This window comes from Moschus berezovskii, chromosome Y (genome assembly GCF_049115385.1).
Source record: "Moschus berezovskii isolate FMDL1 chromosome Y, NW_MosBer_1.0, whole genome shotgun sequence".
Classification (NCBI taxonomy): domain Eukaryota; kingdom Metazoa; phylum Chordata; class Mammalia; order Artiodactyla; family Moschidae; genus Moschus; species Moschus berezovskii.
This window is the reverse complement of record NC_142489.1, coordinates 25,444,220-25,452,147: the sequence shown is the minus strand read 5'-3', so window position 1 is coordinate 25,452,147 and position 7,928 is coordinate 25,444,220.

Below are 7,928 nucleotides of genomic sequence, written 5' to 3'. Positions count from 1 at the left end.
AAACCAATATAATATTGTCATTAGTGGCCAATAAAAAATAATAATTATAAATAAAAATAAGTAAAAGAATAAGTGTGCAAGTAAAATTACATCCAAGCAATAAGCAATAAAGGAACACTCGTGGCTATCCTAATAGTAGACAATTAAGTCTTTTAAGCAAAAATGTTTTGAGACAAATGGCATTCAATTTTATTATACAACAGTTTTTTAAATTTGTTTTACTTCGAGTATAATTAAAGTATTGTAGTGGATTTTGCCCTTCATTGATATGAATATGCCATGGGATTAAATATGTTCCCAATCCTGAGCCCCCCTCAGGATTAAGTCTGGCTGAAGAAAACACAATTCTCAAGTTTTTGGCTGTGAATTTTTCCCAATCAGTAGAACAAATTCCAGGATTTTAAAATAAGTGATCCTTGTAAAGCACCTCAACTTTCAAACTACATTTCTAATTTCCTACTTAGGATAGTCCTGAATATCAGAGGCTTACTAATAGGTACTAAAAGATGAAGGAATTCATGTTTCTATAAATTGGTGACATCAACTGATAATCCTTCCTTACTTTAAGAAAAAACAAATGGAGGGAGGGAAGAAGATGGTGGAGGAATAGGATTGGGAGACCACTTTCTCCGCAATACATTCATCGAAAGAACATTTGAACACTGAGCAAATTCCACAAAACAACTGAATGCTGGCAGATGACATCAGGCACCCAGAAAAGCAGCACATTGTCTGCTAAAGAGTTGGGAAAAAACATAAGATAAAAAGAGAGACAAAAGAGGTAGTTATGGGAGCTCCGTCCCGGGAAGGGAGGCATAAAAAAGAGAGAAGTTTCTGAACACCAGGAAGCACTCTCACTTGTAAGTCTGTGGAGAGCCTTGGAAACTCAGAGGGCAACATAACCGGGAGGAAAAAGAAAGAAACAATCAAAACCCACAGATTACTCACCCAATGGTAACTCTTAGAAGAGAAGCAACACAGAAGCCCACATCCACCAACAGCAAGTCGGGGCTGGGCAAGGAGGGGCAGGCTGCATTGAGGACCCGGCCTGAATGCCTCAGGGCAATCTGAGAGCTAACTGGAGATAGAAAAACAGACTGTGGAATAAGCTACCCCAGGAAAAGGCGAAAAGCCCAAACCTAAGACTCCGCCAGACCCGCTCACAGAACAAAGGAATGAGCAGAATTAACTAGCTGCGAAAACCCATCCCCCGCTGAGACATGCAGGGGAGAGCAGTCAGAGCCAGAAGAGGGCAATCGTGTCCCCAGAAAAGAGTCTGATTCCAAACTGCAGGCAGGTTTCATTGCTGGCCAGGACTTCTTGTGTTTCTGGCTGGTTGACATACGCCTGAGAAGGTGCACTGGTTGTACACCCAGAACACCCAGCAGCAGCGACCACAGAGATCATAAGTCGCAGCGACTGTGCTAGCCGAACACCTGGTCACCTGAACTGCTCAGATCAGGGAAGGACACAAAACGCAGGCCCAATCAAGTGTGCACCTTTGTGCAAAACCCAAATACCTGAACCTGAGTGACTCAGGCCAGAGATGTGCATCCAACCCAGAAACTCTGTGGAAGACGGTGAGGGTGGGATGATTTCGGAGAATGGCATTGAAACATGTATATTATCATATGTGAAACAAATCTCCAGTCCACATTCGATGCATGATGCAGGATACTCGGGGCTGGTGTACTGGGTTGAACCAGAGGGATGTCATGAGAAGAGAGGTGGGGGGCTTTCACGATGGGGAACACATGTGCACCCGGGGAAGATTCATGTCAATATAGGGCGAAACCAATAAAATAATGTAAAGTAATTAGCCTCCAATTAAATAAATTTTAAAAATATTCAGTTCAGTTCAGTTCAGTCGCTCAGTTGTGTCCGACTCTCCGCGACCCCATGAATCACAGCACACCAGGCCTCCCTGGCCATCACCAACTCCCGGAGTTCACTCAAACTCATGTCCACAGAGTCGGTGATGCCATCCAGTCATCTCATTCTCCGTCATCCCCTTCTCCTACCGCCCCCAACCTTTCCCAGCATCAGAGTCTTTTCCAGTGAGTCAACTCGTCGCATGAGGTGGCCAAAGTATTGCAGTTTCAGCTTTAGCATCAGTCCTTCCAATGAACATCCAGGATTGATCTCCTCTAGAATGGACTGATTGGATCTCCTTGCAGTATAAGGGACTCTCAAGAGTCTTCTCCAACACCACAGTTCAAAAGCATCGATTCTTCGGCGGTCAGCCTTCTTCACAGTCCAACTCTCACATCCATACATGACCATGGGAAAAACCATTGCCTTGAAAAAAAAAACATAAAAGAAAAAAATGGGAATCAAATGAAGTGAGGAATATTTATGTCTAGAGTCTAAATTTATTCTATTTTAGCTCGGAATTTGAAGTTTTTGCTTTATGGTTTGTCTACACATACTAAAGCAGTCCTTGGTGCAGATTTTACTTGACAAATGCGCTGGTACATATTTTACGTGACATGTGCACTGTGATGCATTTCTTGCCACTTGCCCAAGTTGGCCAAGGACTGACTCATTTTTCAATTTAATAAGCAATTTGAAATTGGAGAATAATAGCTTTACAATGTTTGTTACTTTCTGCTCTACCACAATGTAAATCGGCTATCAGTATATATACATGAGCCTCCCTTTTGAGCAGCCCTCCCACCTGTGCTTGAGCCTGCTCTGCTACCCCACAGTCCACTCCTCTAGGGCACCCCAGAGCCCTGAGGAGGAGCTTCTCACCAGCTAACTACTCCATACTTGGTATTGTATATATGTCAGGGCATACTGCTCAAATTGTGCCACTCTCTACTTACACTTCTTTGTCCAAGTCTGTTCTTAAACTATACATTTCTTTTCCCACTCTTCAGATAGATTCTTCAGAACCAGATTTCTAGATTCCACATATATGCGTTAATCTACAATATTAGACTTTCTGTTTCTAAATTACTTCACTCTATATGATAGGCTCTAGATACATCCATATCTCTAGAACTAATCCACTATTTTCCTCTATCTGGATGAGAAATGTTCCACCTTAAGGATGTGCCATAACTTCTTTATCCATTCATCAGTAGATGGACACCTAGATTGTTACATAACTTGTTTAACGTAAATGGTATTGCAGTGGATACTGGGATGCACATTTTTTTTTCTTTTTCCAATGGTGTCTTCTTCTTTGTATATGTCAAACAGTGGGATTTTGGACATATGGTAGTTTTATTAATAATTTTCTGAAGAATATTCATACTCTGCTCTATCTTGGTGGGAGTTGGTGATGGACAGGGAGGAGTGGCGTGCTGTGATTCATGGGGTCACAAAGAGTCGGACACAACTGAGTGACTGAACTGAAATGAACTGATCTGAAAAACACTGTAGACTGTTCACTTTCCTTCACATCATCTCCTATATTCATTGTTTTAAGGTTTATGTGTATGCGTGTGTGTGTGTGTATATATATATATATATTTTAAATGTTTGTTAATTTATAATGTAAATATTTGCATATTATATTTATAAATTTGTATATTATTTTAATTTTATTTTATTCTTGGGGTTCTCAAGGCAAGTATACTGAAGTGGTTTGCCATTCCCTTCTCCAGTGTATATATATAAAATGATTGTTAATTTATAATATAAATATTTGCATATTATATTTATATTATATATTTCTATATTATTTTAATTTTATTTATATATTTTAATTATATTTGTATTATATTTTTAAATTGTATTTTATATGTATATATAAAGATACACATCACACACACACACACACACACACACATTTGCTTCATTATTTGGTTACACCAGGCCTTAAATGCTGCATATGGAGTCTAGTTCCATGACCAGGGATCAAACATGGAACCCCTGATTTGGAATCATAGTGTCTTAGCCACTGGACCATCAAGGAAGGATCCTACTGTCGATTTTATGATGATCACCATGCAGAATATTGTATGATACCTCACAGTTGTTTGGATTTGTATGCCTTTACTATGTTGAGGTAATGTTTGCTACGCTCAGTTTCTGAAAGATTTTTTATCACACATGCTTGTTGGATTTTATTAAAGTTTCATTTTTTTTTCTATTGAGGTGATCATTAAAAAAAGGTGGCAAAAATACGCAGAAGATCTGTACAAAAAAGATCAAGTTAATCACAATGGTGTGATCAATCACCTAGAGCCAGATTTCTTGGAAGGTGAAGTCAAGTGGGACTTGGAAAGCATCACTATGAACAAAGCTAGTGGAGGTGATGAAATTCCAGTTAAGCTATTTCAAATCCTGAAAGATGATGCTGTGAAAGTGCTGCACTCAATAGGCCAGCAAATTTGGAAAACGCAGAAGTGGACACAGGACTGGTAAAGATCAGTTTTCATTCTAAACCCAAACAAAGCCAATACCAAGGAATGCTCAAACTACCGCACAATTGCACTCATCTCACACGCTAACAATATCAGGCTCAAAATTCACAAGCCAGGCTTCCAGCATGCATGAATGGTGAACTTCCAGATGTTCATGCTGGTTTTAGAAAATGCAGGGGAACCAGAGATCAAATTACCAACATCCGCTGGATCATGGAAAAAGTAAGAGAGTTCTAGAAAAACATCGATTTCTGCTTTACTGACTATGTCAAAGTCTTTGACTATGTGGATCACAATAAACGCTAGAAAATTATGAAAGGGATGGGTATACCAGACCACCTGACCTGCCTCTTGAGAAACCTATATGCAGGTAAGGAAGCAACAGAACTGGACATGGGACAGACTGGTTCCAAATAGGAAAAGGAGTATGTCAAGGCTGTATATGGTAACGCTGATTATTTAAGTTATATGCAGAGTACATCATGAGGAATGCTGGGATGAAGAACCAGAAGCGGGAATCAAGATTGCTGGGAGAAATACCAATAACCGCAGATATGCAGATGACACCACCCTTATGGCAGAAAGTGAAGAGGAACTAAAACACCTCTTGAGGAAAGTGTAAGAGGACAGGGAAAAAGTTGACTTAAAGCTCAACATTCAGAAAACTAAAATCATGGCATCTGGTCCCATCACTTCATAGCAAATTGATGGGGAAACAGTGTGAGAACTTTTTGGGGCTCCAGAATCACTGAAGATGCTGGTGACAGCCATGAAATTTAAAGACGTTTACTCCTTGGAAGGAAAGTTACCACCAGCGTAGATAGCATTTTAAAAGAGTAGAGACTACTTTACCAACAAAGGTCTTTCTAGTCAAGGGTATAGTTTTTCCAGTGGTCATGTAAAGATGTGAGAGGTGGACTGTGAAGAAAGCTGATCGCCAAAGAATCGATGCTTTTGAATTGTAATGTTGGAGAAGACTCTTGAGAGGCCCTTGGACTGCAAGGTGATACAACCAGTAAGGAGATCAGTCCTGGGTGTTTATTGGAAGGACTGATGGTAAAGTTGAAATTCCGATATTTTGACCACCTCATGCAAAGTGGAAAATACTTTGATGCTGGGAGGGATTGGGGGCAGTAGGAGAAGGGGACGACAGAGGATGAGATGGCTGGATGGCGTCACCGACTCAATGGACATGAGTGGAGTGTACTCCGGGAGTTGGTGATGGACAGGGAGGCCTGGCGTGCTCTGATTCATGGGATCACAAAGAGTCAGACACACTGAGAAACTGAACTGAACTGAGGTGATCATATGGTTTTAATCCTGAAATTTGTTATGATGCATCTCATGGATTAACAGACAGCCACCGGAGAATGTCTGCATATCTAGGGAAAAACCTCAATATTAAAACTGTTCGATACTTTTAAAGTGTTAATGGAATCTTCTTGGGATGATTTTGTTGAGGATGTTTGCCTCTATATTTGTCTATGTGACACTGGTCTATAATTTTCCTTTTCTGTGTTAACTTTTCCTTTGCTATCAGGTGATGCTGACTCGTAGGATGAGTTTGTGGGGTCTCCTACCGTTGTAGTATTTTGGAAATGTTTAAGAAGCCCATATGTTAACATTTAACTTAAAGGTTCTTAAAACACCTGTGACATCATCTGGACCTTGAATGTTGTTAGCTGACAAATTTTTCATAGCAGTAGCAATATTAGTGGTTGTAATGTTGTGTTCAAATTTCCTGGTTCCTCTTAGCTGAGTTCATAAGAAGTAGTCTGTGGTTTCCAGATTTTACATTTTATTGGCTTAAAGTTCTTTGTAGTAATCTATCATGATCTTTTGGTATTTCTGTGCTGTTGGTTATAATGTGTCCTTTCTGATGTATGACTTTATTGATTTGAGTGTTTTCCTTTTTTTGTTGATGGCTCTGGCTCATGTTTTATGTATTTTCTTTATTCTCTCCAAGAGCCCCCTTTTAGTATTATTGATCTTTGCTATTATTTTCATCTCTCCCCCCCCAACCCCGCTCTTCTCTGTTTTTTTTTTTTTTCCCAAAACCAATTTTTGGTTTTGTGTTTATTCTTCTGTCTAATTGATTTAGTTGTAAGTTTAATTATTGTTTTATCCTGTTTCATGTGTTTTATGAAATAACAATTTCATTGTCATTAGTTTCTATGAATATGTACTTCATGGAAAATAGATGGGAAAACAGTGGAAACCGTGTCAGACTTATTGTTTTGGGCTCCAAAATCACTGTGGATGCTGATTGCAGCCATGAAATTAAAAGATGCTTACTCCTCAGAAGGAAAGTTTTGACCAACCAAGATGGCATAATAAAAAGCAGAGACATTACTTTGCCAACAAATTCCATCTAGTGAAGCCTATGGCTTTTCCAGTGGTCATGTACAGATATGAGAGGTGGACTGTGAAAAAAAACTGATCGCCAAAGAATTGATGCTTTTGAACTGTGGTGTTGGAGAAGACTCTTGAGAATCCCTTGGACTGCATGGAGACCCAACCAGTCCATTCTAAAGGAGATCAGTACTGGTTATTCATTAGAAGGACTGATGCTAACAGTAAAACTCCAACACTTTGGCCAACTCATGAGAAGTGTTGACTCACTGGAAAAGACTTTGATGCTGGGAGGGATTGGGGGCAGTAGGAGAAGGGGACGACAGAGAATGAGATGGCTGGATGGCATCACCGACTCAATGGACATGAGTTGAGTGAACTCTGGGAGTTGGTGATGGACAGGGAGGCCTGGCGTACTGTGATTCATGGGGTAACGAAGAGTCAGACAGACTTAGAGACTGAACTGAACTGAACTGAACAGAACTGACGTGATCATATGGTTTCAATCCTGAAATTTGTTATGATGTATCTCATGGATTGATATGCAGCTATTGGAGAATATCTGCATATCTGGGGAAAACCTCAATATTAAAGCTTTTTGATACTGTTAATGTGTTGTTGGATTCTTCTTGGGATTATTTTGTTGAAGATGTTTGCCTCTATGTTTGTCTATGTGATACTGGTCTATAATTTTCCTTTTCTTTCTTAACTTTGTCTTTGCTATCAGGTGATGCTGTACTCATAGGATGAGTTTGTGGGGTTTCCTACCGTTGTAGTATTTTGGAAATGTTTAAGAAACTCATATGTTAACATTTAAATTAAAGGTTCATAAAACACCTGTTACAATATCTGGACCTTGAATGTTGTAAGCTGACAAATTTTTCATAGCAGTATCAATATTAGTGGTTGTAATGTTTTGTTCATATTTTCTGTTTCCTCTTAGTTGAGTTCCTAAGAAGTAGTCTGTGGCTTCCAGATTCTACATTTCATTGGCTTAAAGCTCTTTGTTGTAATCTATCATGATCCTTTGATATTTCTGTGCTGTTGGTTATAATGTCTCCTTTCTCATGTATAACTTTATTGATTTGAGTGTTCTCCCTTTTTTGTTGATGACTCTGGCTCATGGTTTATGTATTTTCTTTAATCTCTCCAAGAGCTCCCTTTTAGTATTATTGATCTTTGCTACAATTTTCATCTTTT